Source organism: Achroia grisella, unplaced genomic scaffold (genome assembly GCF_030625045.1).
Source record: "Achroia grisella isolate CSIRO2021 unplaced genomic scaffold, CSIRO_AGI_Agris_v1 utg660, whole genome shotgun sequence".
NCBI lineage: Eukaryota > Metazoa > Arthropoda > Insecta > Lepidoptera > Pyralidae > Achroia > Achroia grisella.
Genome location: NW_026712984.1, coordinates 6,725,333 through 6,740,954, shown reverse-complemented (window position 1 = coordinate 6,740,954; position 15,622 = coordinate 6,725,333).

The window sequence follows — 15,622 nt, the reverse complement described above, 5'->3', positions numbered from 1 at the left end:
GACGAGGCAGATATTTTAGAAATTCCAGAATGCGTCATTTACCAATGCATGGAATGAAAGAACTTAGTAAATATACGGGAATCATATGTGTATATTGTATATATATAGAATAGAATAGAATAGAATAGAAAATCATTTATTCAAATAAACTTAATTTAAGCACTTTTGAATAGTCATAACATTTTTTTTGTCTACCGCTCGTTCGGCTTTGACAGCTTTCCGAATGACCAGTAGATAAAAAATAAATTAGTGCTAGTTTGTACTACGTTCAAAATGTAAACTTACAAGGATTATTTAAAAGAGTCAAACTTTTGTTCTTCTTGTGATTTGAATAAATGATTTGCTTAAATAATAAACTTATTATTTGAATAAATGATTTTCTATTCTATTCTATTCTACAAAATTAATAACCTCAAAAACTTCTACATTGAGTCGGAGATACGATATATATAATTTAAATTACACTAGTTGTGATTTTGTGGCAAGACCTCCATGAAAAATCTTCATCGTTTTAACTTCAAAAATGATGAATTTCCATACAAACTTTCATCCCTATTCATCCATACCTTATTTTACCCCCTTAAGGGTAAACTTTGAATGTCATATTTATTTATATTTAACGACAGTTTCAAGTTTGTAACTTAAAAATGACGATTCCTCCATACAAACCTTTCATCTCTCCATTCACCCCTTCACCCCTTCACCCCTTACAACCCTTTCCTCGCATTGGCTAGCTGCTGATCCAGCCAGCTGATCTTTTCTCAGGATCTAGTCTAGGACTATCTATGTATCAAATTTCATTTAAATCAGTTTAGTAGTTTTAGCGTGAAAGCGCGGCATACAGACAGAGTTATTTTCGCATTTAGGTATAATATTAAAAGTAAGTAAGTAGTAGTAAGGATTTAGGCTCAGATTTAACAGCCGTATGTTTACAAATGGAATTCATCGAATCAGACTGAAATTCAATTTGCAATGCATTTACCGATCGATATTTAATTGAGGGAAGTTTTTCAAGTTGAATATACCGGGATTAATTTTGGGAGACATTTAAAACAGCACGTTAATTAATTTACATTTTATAAATTTATATGTACGACCAATATTTTATAGTTTGATTTATCTGCCATTTTGTTGTGTACTATCCTTATTATCTTTATATTTAAAAACTAGCTGTTCCCCCGATTTCGTCCGCGTGGAATTTAACTTTATTTTTCTAATATAAAAGTAGCCTAAGTTACTCCTTATTACATCAGCTACCTGCTAATAAAAGTCCCGTCAAAATCCGTCCAACCATTTCAGAGATTAGCCGGATCAAACAGACCGACAGACAGACAGACAAAAATTATAAAAAAATGTTTTTTGCTGTATGTACCGTATTTACATTCATATGCATGTAGTAAAAAACGGTTATTTCAATATTACAAACAGACACTACAATTTTATTTATATGTATATATTACGTGTTACGTTGTTTGTCCGCGATGGACTCCAAAACTACTGAACCGATTGCAAATTTGATTTGCACATCGTGTACAATTTGATCTAAATTGAAAGATAGGATGGCTTACATCTCAATTTATAGTCGCAATATTATTTTATTCAAGAACCTTAGCCACAGCAACGCGTGGCCGGGTCTGTTAGTAATATTATAAATGCGAAAGTAACTCAGTCTGTCTGTCGCTTTCACGTCAAAACTACTGAAACGATAAAATGAATTTCGGTACACAGATAATCTAGACCCTGAGATGTAACAGTTTGTAAGAGGTTGAAACGGGATATGAAAAGTTACAGATAGCCTGAAGGGGTTTAAAAAAAGGGTTGTAATGGAATTAACAGGGGAGATTAAATGTTTGTATGGAAGTATTGTAATTTTACTTTATTCATTTACATATACTTGGACCGAACTGATCCGAGAATAACTGATATGAAACTCAGTTCAACTCATTCCAAACTGACGATAGATTCTACTTCTCACAGTGCCTGCAATAGATCAACCTGAAAAGAATATTTAAACTTTTATAAAAATAAAACGGAATAAAACCTTATTTCCTTAACATTTTGAATTTTATAAAAATAAAACCCCAATATTTCCTGCTAACAGCGTTCACCCAGCAACTCAATATACTATTTACGACCTACGCACGTTACTTTTAATATCCTTTTTGTATAAAATCAATCAAGCTACGAACATTTATTTGAATTCAAAAATATTGTTGTATACGCAAATTACGGCTGTGATTTCCTCACGTTTTCGTATTCCGTTGACAAAAACATTTCAATTCCAACATCTAAACAATATCCGCGTGGGATATTGTTTTGTAAATCATTGTTTGTATATATACAAGTCGTAATATATCTAATATGTTGCTAAGCGCAAATCTCTAGAATAGCTGAACCGATTTCTCTATAATATAAAAAAAATAGCTTTTGGCCGCGGCTTTGCTCGTGTTATTTATCCCCTTAGGGGTGGAATTTATCAAAATCCTTTCTTAGGGGATGCCGTCATAGTAGCTTTATGCATGCAAAATCTCAGCCCGATCGGTTTAAAATTGACAAAATTTCATACAAACTTTCATCCCCTATTTTGTACCCTTGGGGGTATAATTAATCAAAATCCTTTCTTATCGGATGCCTACGTCATAACATCTACCTGCATGTCAAATTTCAGCCCGCTCCGTCCAGTGGTTTGGGCTGTGCATTGATAGATCACTATGTCAGTCACCTTTGAGTTATATATATTTAGATTAGCTACTCGAGTCGAGCCGGGGCGAGTAGCTAGTGCTCTTATAAGAAGCTCTGGTTACCGTGGGACTAGATGGCGCTATGTTAATTGTCCAGGGTTATTTATTTATATATATATAATCTATAGTCAACCGTCCGGTTATTGTACTAAGATGATTAATAACAGTAATTACGCCGCAAATCTTTAATTACGATTGCATTATAAAGAATTTTCACGGGTTATTAACCGAAACATAATAACCCTTTCGGATATTAAGCTACCGTTTACAGTAACCGCCATTTAACCCTCGTAATTAATGGTTTAATTTAAAAGAAAAACCCTCATCATTAATATTTTTTATACCACGATTAGCTTTTGCCCGCAGCTTCGCTCGCGTTAATTTATCCCCTTAGGCGTGGAATTTATCAATCCTTTCTTAGGTGATGCATACGTCATAGTAGCTTTATGCAAAGTCTCAGCCCGATCGGTTTAAAATTGACAAAGTTTCATACAAACTTTCATCCCCTATTTTATCCCTTTGGGGGTAGGATACCTACGTCATAACATCTACCTGCATGCCAAATTTCAGCCCGATCCGTCCAGTGGTTTGGGCTGTGCGTTGATAGATCACTACGTCTGTCACCTTTGAGTTATATATATTTAGATGGTGGTAAACAAGCATACGGCCCATCTGATGGTAAATGGATGCTATAGACGCCTGAAACGTTAATTTAATTAGTAGTTTAGTTTATAATAATAATTAAAATCTCAGGACAATTCACACAGCGCCATCTAGTCTGGGACTAGAAGCTTGTGTTATGGTTACTATATTAACGATACAAATACATATATATATTTTTTGTGTATACGTACATATTATCATACTCATGAATAAAAATGTTTGTGCCGTGCGAGGAATCGAACCCGCGACCATTGGTCGTAAAGTGTGCTAGACCGCCAGACCACCGAGGCCGTCAATAAATAAAACCTTCACTAAATGCATACGAAAAATGAAACTATGTTATTACATAAGAATATTAATAGTAAAACAATTGTCGTCGAGTTTTTTTTTCTTTCGTTTGTTATTTGATAATAATTAACTTATTATCTCACTCTCTATATCTCTCTCTCTCTCTCTTATCTTATTTAATTTATCATTTATATAGTCTATCATGACAAATTCATAGTTAATTAATCAAGATAGTTTACATGTGTACCGCGTGGAGGTCAACCTCACATGGTATATTGCTTTTTTTTTCGGACTACTCTAATGCTGTTGGCCGCAGCTGGCCTTTATAGCTTCACGGACGATAGGAGCGAGTGCAGATGGCACTGCAAACCCACGGAAGGACTTATAGAGCGGCTGAAGGCCAACTGCTACGTAACAACAAGACACGACTTTAGTCTGAGGGCACCGCTAGGGCTTTTTTTTTTTTCAGATGATAATGGGATGGTGTTCCCGCCTGCGCTAACGGTTTACGCTGGCGGGGCACCAGTGGAGGATGATAAGATGAGCATGAGATCAGGTCAGTTAGCCCATCGTGACAAATTCACCAAGAATTTATCACGATGGTTTCCAGGGGGAACCGCGTGGAGGTCAACCTGATATGGTACATTGTTAGTAATGGGTTCATGAGTCCACATTACTAACAATCCCCATCCCCCCCACCGCTAGGGGTTTGAACCTCGGCTCAGGCTGTCGTAATTTCGGTCCCCGTTTGGGGAGGGGAATGTCATAGGTAAGGGACGGAAATGGGGGGGGACAGAAATTGGCACTAATATAATAAACTGTGCTTACAACCACCGCCGTCTTAAACTAGGCTGGGGCCCTTGGGCACACAAGAATACGGGGCCCTTTTGGAAAGTAAAAAAAAAGGTCATTTACACATATAAATAAAATTGGAGTGTCTGTTTGTAATATTGAAATAACCGTTTTTTGCTACATGCATATTGCATATGAATATAAATACGGTACATAAATCGAAATAACATATTTTACAATTTTTGTTTGTCTGTCTGTCTGTCGGTTTGTTCCTGCTAATCTCTGAAATGACTGGACCGATTTTGACGGGTCTTTTTTGGCAGGTAGCTGATGTAATAAGGAGTAACTTAGGCTATAAAGTTTAATTCCACGCGGACGAAGTCGCGGGATCAGCTAGTTAGGTATAAGAACATAACATTAGTAAAATTGTAGAAAGTGTAGTGTGCCCGACAAAAATCTTTTGAGAATGTGTGTAAGAGTGTGCGAGTGTGAGAGTATGAAAGAAATTGTCAGTCCTTCGGGGCCCCCCTGAGAATGGGGGCCCTGGGCGCGGGTCCCGTATGTCCTTTTGGTAAAGACGGTATTGCTTACAAAGGGTAAATTTTGAACAAATATTGATAAATCTACTTACATCGCAATTTTATTTGGTGAACACACTTATCTTAAAACTCGATTGATATTACAAGCGATGCTGGCGTTCAGGTGTAAGCTTTATAATGAGTTTTAATATCACTCCCAAGGGTGCAATAGCGAAATAAATTTTCAACTCCTAATTTTATGGCAATCCAAAGTATAGTACCTAATATATCTTCTAATGTTACTTCTTTATCCAACTTTTATCTCCTTCTAATATTGATATACTAAATCTTCTTTTTTTTTAAAATAGGGTATCACATATTACTTCTATTCTATTTATTCACTAGCTGTACACGCGACTACGTCCGCGTGGAATATAACTTCATTTTTCTAAAACAATAGTATACCCCTTATTACAGCCTCCTGCCTTTTTATGGCCGGTAGCTAATGTAATAATACATGTACACCCGTGCGAAGCCGGGGCGAGTAGCTAGTTATATATATATAAACCTTCCTCTAGAATCACTCTATCTATTAAAAAAGACGCTTTAAAATCTGTAGCGTAGTTTTAAAGATTTAATCATACATAGGACAGACAGCGACAGCAACTTTGTTTTATACTATGTAATGATGACTTTATTCTTACTCATATATACCTCTCTCATTTACTCAAGTTGGTGTTTTTTTTAAAGGATGATAATGGAATGTTGCACCCGCCTGCGCTAACGGTTTACGCTGGCGGGGCACCAGTGCAGGATGATAAAATGAACATGAAGTCAGATCAGTTAGCCCAACTTGACAAATTCACCGGGAATGTATCACGATGGTTTCCGGGGGGAACCGCGTGGAGGTCGATCTGACATGTTACATTGCTGGCAATGGGATAGTTAGTCCACATTACTAACAATTCCCTTCCCCCCTCAGGTTGGTGTTAAACCTAATATCTTGAACATAATACCTGTTTATTGGATGTTACAGTGGAGATAAGACGAAATTAGAATATACTTTCCATCGGGTTAGTATTGTTTAGTATTAGTATACAGATATGTCGAGATATTACCAATATTATCTAACTATCTATTTATATATGACCCTAATAAATTAGTGCTGGTTGGTAGTTTGTATTCACACGTTTCGAATTGTAAAATGTGAACTTACAAGGATTGTTTAAAAGAGCAACACACAAGTTTCTTGATCGTTCTTCTTGTGATGAGACATTTTCCGAATGAGCGGTAGATTGAAAAAAACATTGTTATGACTATTATTCTTCTTTCGTTTCAACGGCAACTAAATATATTTTCCCCAGAACGTTGCGACGACTTTTGGGCATTCCGTCGCACCTCTTAGATCTTCCTTTATGCAGGATCTTGGGCACAAAGGACAGGTCAATAGATGGGCCATAATCTGAGATGGCGCCCCGCAGTCACAAGCCTCCCTTGAAGCGACACCGCATTTTACCAAGTTGTACCTGCAGCAGCCCATCTGGGTTCGCAGTCTGTTAAGCGATTTCCAAGTAGGCCATTGCAGGTCGCTACCTGGGGGCAGGTGTTCCGCTGGTTGAATAAAGTCTAAAGCAGTAAAATGATATAACTTCCATAAGTCTACTTTGGCTTTATGTGAGTCGTTGGTCAAAGCTCTTGTCTTTCTTAAAAAATTCTTCCTGCTTTTTAAGCGGATATCGGGAATAGAGTGGTTATGGAGTGGGTGGCGGGAATCCGACTATTCAAAAGTGCTTAAATTTTTGAATAAATGTTTTTCAATTCTATTCAATTATTATTAAGTTTATTTGAATAAATGATTTTCTATACTTTTGAATAGTCATAGTCCTCATTCTTTTAATCTACCGCTCATTCGTAAAGCTGTCTCATCACAAGAATTAAATCACTACATTTTCAAGTCGTGTCGTACAATCTTTTTACGAAACGACCAAGTCATAGTGTAAAATAAATAAAGAGGAGTATTATCAGCATCAATAGAGATATCTCGCAAATCCACTGGGCTACGGTCGACTATTGCTGCTCATCGGCGTCATCATATTTTGTATTCTCGCGTGATGGGTGATAGACTTGTGTTTGCGGGTGAAATTTACCAAACAAGAACAACAGAAATGTTTAATATTTTTTAAATAGAGGCCAAAAATTAGCGGACATTTCTACAAGTGTTTATTATTATACAGTTTTCTAGAGAAGACTTAAAATATTAAGGCACGAAATTCTAAAAGCATGCAACCCTGCTACAAAACCCTGGGACAGGTGTTCAGCTGGTTGAATAAAGTCTAGGAGCAGAATGATATAACTTCCATAAGTCTACTTTGGCTTTATGTGAGTCGTTGTCAGAGCTCTTGTCCTTCTTAAAAAACTCTTCCTGCTTTTTAAGCGGACATCGGGAATAGAGTTATAGAGGGAATAGAGTGGTTATGAAGTGGGTGGCGGGAATCGGACTATTCAAAAGTGCTTAAATTATTGAATAAATGATTTTCTATACTTTTAAATAGTTATAGTCCTCATTCTTTTAATCTACCGCTCATTCGTAAAGCTGTACGAATTTAATTCATTTAATTCATTAAATCACTACATTTCAAAGTCGTGTCATACAACATTTTTACGAAACGACCAAGTCATAGTGTAAAATAAATAAAGAGGAGTATTATCAGCATCAATAGAGATGTCTCGCAAATCCACTGGGCTACGGTCAACTATTGCTGCTCATCGGCGTCATCATATCTCCCATGATGGGATTTGTGTTTGCGGGTGAAATTCACCAAACAAGGACAACAGAAAATGTTTCTTTAAATTGAGGTAAATAATTAGCGGACATTTCTACAGGTGTTTGTTATTATAGCTTTCTAGAGAAGGCTTAAAATATTAAATCACTAAATTCTAAAGGCATGCAACCTTGTTACAAAACGATCAAGTCATAGTGTAAAATAAATAAAAGGGAGTATTATCAGCATCAATAGAGATGTCTCGCAAATCCACTGGGCTACGGTCGACTATTGCTGCTCATCGGCGTCATTAGGGATAAAGGGCGAACATGTGTAGGACGGGTAATGAGGCGAAATATCCATCTCTAGGGTTGCCACAGGGCAATAATTTTCTGAGAATTTTTTATGTGTTTTCTAAACATTTCTAAACTCTTTTACCAATAGTAAGAATAATTGATTGCTGCCAATAAAATTACACAATAGAAATACATTTAAAGCGTATGGCGACAGAATCCTTCTGTACGGAGCTGGGCTTTAACCGGACACTATTCTACAAATTGTTAAGATATGTAAAAAACTGGGGTAGCACAGAACTAAATTATAGTATAAATACAATTCTCATCTTACATTATAATTATATATCAGATAAAATACCTATGTTAAACTGCAGGATGTTTAAATTTACATCATTGATGTTTTTCAAAATTAGAAGCTAGAATTGCCTCTTTTTACATAAGTAATAATAATATCTCAGGACAATTCACACAGCGCCATCTAGTCCCAAGCTAAGCAGAGCTTGTGTTATGGGTACTAGACATCTGATATAAATTCATGGATTTTTTTTAAATAAATACATATTATACATAGAAAACACACATGTACCGTGCGAGGAATCGACCCCACGACCATCGGATAGTAAAGCGGTATGCTAAACCACTAGACCACCGAGGCTGTCACAAATGAATAAGTCAATTAAATGAACCACACCGTCTTAATCATTATCTAAATACTTTTAAAATGATATATAATACTTATGTGTAAATTTAAAACTTAGAAAAAAATAATTAAAAATTAAATTAAAAAAAAAATGCTTGTCTTGTAAAAAATTTACATTTTGAATGGCAGCATTCAAAATGTATTTTTTTTAAAGAACAAGCATTTTTTTTTAATTTATTAAAATATTTTTTTCTATTTAACAGACGAAATGTAAAAAATTACTAAGTAACTGATATTTTATCTTTTCCGGTATATGGGATTATAAAACCCTGTTGCTGGTCTTTGCCTCATACTGGGAATCTATAGCCTTAAAAAAATAGGAAGGCGGGTCACCTGTTCGCATTGCTGTCATTTTCGCAGGGTCGTATCAAATAAATTCAATATTGAAATACTTCTGTTATAATCTAAATATATATAACTCGGTGACTGACAGAATAGAATAGAATAGAATAGAAAATCATTTATTCAAATAAACTTAATTTAAGCACTTTTGAATAGTCATAACAATTTGTTTTTTATCTACCACTCGTTCGGAAAGCTGTCTCATCACAAGAAGAACGAGCAAGAAACTTGTGTGTTGCTCTTTTAAATAATCCTTGTAAGTTTACATTTACAAGTCGAAATATGTGAATACAAACTACCAACAAGCACTAATTTTTTGGGTCAACATACACATTACATAGACATAGTGATCTATCAACGCACAGCCCAAACCACTGGACGGATCGGGCTGAAATTTGGCATGCAGGTAGATGTTATGACGTAGGCATCCGCTAAGAAAGGATTTTGATTAATTCTAACCCCAAGGGGATAAAATAGGGGATGAAACTTTGTATGACCCTTTGTCAATTTTAAACCGATCGGGCTGAGACTTTGCATACATATAGCTACTATGACGTAGGCATCCCTAAGAAAGGATTTTGATAAATTCCACCCCTAAGGACGACGAGCGAGCGAAGCCGCGGGCAAAAGCTAGTTTGAAAATAAAATACAATAAAGCAAGAAAAATGTGTATCATAACTAGTTCATGAAAAGCAGTGCAGTGTGGTAATTCTTGTGATTATGCAAGTTAGGCGACAAGGCCAGTGTGCATTTTTGATTCCTAGTGCCTATTATTGGATATTAAAGTTAAAAATCCAAACAATATTTAAAAAGATATTACGTAAATTGGGCGAAATATAATGATGAACGTCAAGTACATCTGATCTGCACACGAAAATTCAAAATTCAAAATTCAAAAATCATTTATTCATGTAGGACATTTTAGCCGCTTATGAACGTCAAGTTTTACATTATAATTTTTTTTTTCCTACTGTCCAGTTCGGTATATAGATCCAATTGAGAAGAACTGGCAAGAAACTCAGTTGAATTACTTTTTTTTTTTTTAAATCCAGTTTATTTACAATGCATTTATATAGGTGTCTATGTCTAACATTAAATGAAAATCCCGAACATGAAAACTATTGCCATGCACGCTCGTCTTTCAAGTAATCGTTTAGTGAGTAATAGACCTTGCTTTGTACTACCCATTTTTTTAGGTGACAACCCTACCGTTCTTGCTGTAGGTCACCCAAGACAAATGTTCAGACGCCAGTGACAAAATGTTAATGTATCGATGTGACCCTAACAGTCAATTTATTTAAGGGCCCGACATTTTTCAGGACGGCCGGCTGTAGCGAGCCGAATTTCAAAGAAATGAAAATTTCATCCAGATCATGGAAGTAGGGATAGTAAATGAAAAAAAAGATTGATCGAAGATGAAATGGGGAAACATTGAGTGCTTTAGAAAAATATTGTGCGAGTGAAGTTAAGAACTTATTATCAAGAAAACGGTAATAATAATAATAATCTCAGGACAATTCACACAGCGTCATCAATCCTGAAAAGCGTATTAACGCTTGTGTTATCGGCTATTCTAAGGTAACTGATACACATTACATAGATTTTTTAAACAAAACTAAATACGTACCTGATTGATATCTATGCATAACACACACATTTAACATCGTACGTATTAAACACCCATACAAATAATCATATTCATGAATACAAAATGTTTGTCCTCTCAACTACAGGTGTCGATACCGACCAACGGAAGTAAAATACCCTGAACTTGCTAATATATACGCTAGACTACCGAGGCCGTCGAAAGATGGTGTTTTAATTTTTTTTAAACTACCTGTACCCGCGGTTTCACTCGCATGAATTTCGTAGTCTACTCTGTGCGCCTCGATTTCATCCGCATGCAATTGATAGCCTATGTGTTATACTGATGTATAAGCTATATTACTGTAAAGATTAATTAAAATCCGTTCAGTATTTTTTTCGTTTCATCAAATAAAGAAAAAAAAATAGGTTAACCCTAAGGATCAAGTTTCAAACTTCTAGCTTTATAAATGACGTTACTGCCATACAAAATTTCATTTCCCATTTCCACCCCTTACAACCCTATTTTCGCATTAAAAAGTAGCCTATGTCCTTTCTAAGGGTCTAGACTATCTGTGTACCAAATTTAATTAAAATCAGTTTAGTGGTTTTGTCGTGAAAGCGAGACTGACACTGTGTTACTCGAATTTTTATTTTATATTTAATGCCACATTATAAAAAAATACAAATAAAAATTTGCCTAAAAAATAAAAAAAAGAATGTTAGGAGTGGACAACCCTTATCACTTAGGGGTATGAAAAATAGATGGTAGCCGATTCTCAGACTTGCTGAATATGCATATAAAATTTCACAAAAATCGGTCAGGCCGTTTCGGAGGAGTATGGTAACTAACATTGTGACATATATATATATATATATATATATATATATGTATATGTGATATATGATATAATATATATATTTAATCGCATTTTCATTTTATTTTTAATGCCACATTATAAAAAAATACAAATAAAAAATTTGCCTAAAAAATTAAAAAATAATGTTAGGGGTGGACAACCCTTATCACTTAGGGGTACGAAAAATAGATAGTAGCCGATTCTTAGAATCTTAGAAAGAAAATTTCACAAAAATTGGTTAGGCTGTTTCGAGGAGTATGGTAACTAACATTGTGACACGAGAATTTTATACATAAGATATATATATATATATATATAGCCACTCATCCGCTTGCATCCTAACATAGAATCACTCTGTTTGATCCTTCTTAAGGTGTCTCTCAAAGTGAATAATGCTGTGACGAGTGTGAAATCAAACTCAACATCGAAACTTCAGGGTCCATTATCAAACGATGGCAGTACTCACTGTGTAGGAGTACCCTTATTTCCAGTAATCCGATAGGGGCGAGGGTAGTGGAGTCCGGCCCATTTATAAGGTACGCACGAAAAGTATAGACTTTGTTTTATAACATATATATAAATAAAATTGGAGTGTCTGTTTGTAATATTGAAATAACCGTTTTTGTACATGCATATGAATATAAATACACTGAGGAGGCACCAGTGGAGGATGATAAGATGAACAAAGATGAAGATCCCAAAAAAAAGTCTCAACAAAAATTGTAAAAAATGTTATTTTGATGTTATGTACCGTATACACCAAAATAACATTTTTTACAATTTTTGTCTGTAGATCTGTTTGCTCCTGCTAATTTCTGAAATGGCTGTACCGATTTTGTTGAGACTTTTTTTGGCAGATAGATGATGTAATAAGGAGTAAATTAGGCTAACCATGTACTATGTCAGACCTCCACGCGGTTCCCCCTGGAAACCATCGTGATAAATTTGTCGCGATGGGCTAACTGACTTGACCTGATGTTCATCTTATCATCCTCCACTGGTGCCTCCCCACTGTAACCGTTGGCGCAGACGACCGCACCATTCCATTATCTATACATATAAATAAAATTGGAGTGTCTGTTTGTAATATTGAAATAACCGTTTTTTACTACATGCATATGAATATAAATACTATACATACACCAAAATAACATTTTTTTCAATTGTCTGTCTGTTCAGGCTAATCTGTAAAATGCATGGCCCGATTTTGACAGGACTTTTATTGGCAAGTAGCTGATGTAATAAGGTGTAACTTAGGCTACCTTTATTTTCGCGAGTACAGCTAGTCATACATAAAAAAAGTAATGTTATGTACTTAACTTCATAGTTTTAGTGGCGGTAGTTGAGCAATCAATTATTTCCGGAACATTTTTGCGGCGGCTAGCCCGTGGGTCTGACGGGGGCAACTCAATAAAGAAATTGGCGGAAAATTTCGAAGATATTGTTAATAAAAACCAATAACTAACTACCTATAGTTTTCTGTCTACCATGCTGACTAGGATTGCATGCTATCAATTAACTTAATATCTCAGGACAATTCACACACACAACACCTAAACGTATATATACAATCATACTCATGAATACAAATGCCAAATATTTGTACTGTGTGAGGAATCGAACCCAGGACCATTCGATCTAAGCGACCACCGAGGCCGTCGAAAGCTATATTAGATTTAATTTAACTTATATCACCTTCCAGCAATGGTATTTCCGAACCGATACGATATTGAAACCTTCAAGAAAAGAGCTTATTCCTTTTTAAAAGGCCGACAACGTACTTGCAATTCCCCTGGTGTTGTGGGTGCTTATGGGCGGCGGTAATCACTTACCATCAGGTGAGCCGCATGCTCTTTTGTCCCCTGTGTTATAAAAAAATATATATATATAACTACGACGGTTCCGAATAATTTTGCCTGCGCAAACGTTTACACTGGGGGAACATCATTTGCCATGAATTTATCAGGTTTCCATGGGAAGGCACGTGCAGGACAACTTGACATGATACATTTATAGCAATGATTTTATTAGTCCATTACTAAAAATCTTCTTCGCATCTCTTTTAATATTTTAAATTATCGGTATTTTCTTCATTTTCAGATTCAGGTTTTTTTTCTTACACATATTTTATTTCGTACGAGGTTAAATCTTTTAGGTTAGTACCGAATTTATGTAGCGAACTCTGAAACAAAGCGAGCACAAAAACCTCGGTAGGTTACAGACTACAGTGCTGCGGATCTATGCGCTCAGAAATAGTCTAGTACCGAGTTTAGGTAGCGATCTCTGAAACAAAGCGAGCACAAAAACCTCTGTAGGTTACAGACTACAGTGCAGCGGATCTATACGCTCAGAAATAGTCTAGTACCGAGTTTAGGTAGCGATCTCTGAAACAAAGCGAGCACAAAAACCTCTGTAGGTTACAGACTACAGTGCAGCGGATCTATACGCTCAGAAATAGTCTAGTACCGAGTTTAGGTAGCGATCTCTGAAACAAAGCGAGCACAAAAACCTCTGTAGGTTACAGAATACAGTGCAGCGGATCTATGCGCTCAGAAATAGTCTAGTACCGAATTTAGGTAGCGACCTCTGAAACAAAGCGAGCACAAAAACCTCTGTAGGTTACAAAGCGTATAGCCTGGAGCGTATAGCAGGCTCAGAAATAGTCTAAACCTCTAAATAAATAAAAACTCTCGAGTGTTAGCGTATAGTAGTTTGGTATTGAACTTTCGCGTTTAGTACACAATATTAATATATTAATCGGGTCATAATACGATTAATTCTATGGTAAATGAGTTATTTACCTCTCTCAACGTCTTGACTAGGTAGTGCAAGTCGTGGTCGCTACTCAAATATCTTATTTACCATACAATTATTTATGGTAAAATCCGGCTACATTCATCATCATCATCATCGCAGCCCGGAAGACCTCCACTGCTGGACATAGGCCTCCCCCAAAGATCTCCGACTACATTAATAATCTATATTACAATCTTATTTAATTACTTATACACTTGATAGTGTATTTAATATACTGATGATAATGAATTAGTGCTAGTTGGTAGTTTGTATTCACAGATTACAACTTAAAAATGTTAAGTTACAATAATTATTATTTAAAAGAGCAACGCAAGCTCATTCTTCTTGTGATGAATCTGCATTTTAAATAAAATTTATTTATTCCATTCCATTATTAGTATTGTTATATCATTTAAATATAACAATATAAGAAAATGGAACGGAACCTGTACTAGGAAAACCTGTGTTACACAATTCCGCCCGCATACTCTGCTCAAGGGTAATCAGACAGTTTAGAACCTAGACTAGAATTAGAAAAAGAGCGGTAGATTAAAAAATTAGTATGACTATTCAAAAGTAGTTTCGTTGGCCCCCTCCCTCTTTAACCAATACCCTTCTCACAATTTCGAACCTGGATTCACCAGAGATCCACCGAGATACAAAACCAAAAATGGAATCAAACCACTGATTGCAAACAATCAAAAGTGGCAATACCAAAAAAAAAACCATCGATTAACAAAACGCCTACTGAATCTAGATACGCATAACCTTAAAATAATGATAGGGACAATAACGGGCCATTGTTCCTTAAACAAACACCTGTACACAATAGATGCTACAGACAGTCTCCTTTGTCGGGGCTGCTTTGAAGCTGAAGAAACAGCTGCTCACGTAATCATGGAGTGCGCAGCAGTGGCTACATAACGAAAACAAATCCTCGGAACGGTGAGGTCGCTCCGTGAAGCCTGTGAAGACACCAGGAGCCTTCTGCGCTTTTGGGAGGAGCTTGGCTGGCTACTGTAGTAGTCTGGCTCTGCACGCACAACGGCCCGAATGAGAGGCTAATTGCGGAGACTGGAGTCCAACATACATTTACATTTACATGTAGTTTCGTTAATATATATTTGAATTAAGAATTTTTTATCTTATTTCTTTTTTAACACGGTGTTGAATTCAAGGAAATGCCATCCTACAGTTAAAGTTACACTCCTGAGGAAATGAAAGAGCCGAGTTTACATTAATCATAAGTTGCCTGTAAAGTTTAGCTTTGAAACGTCCAC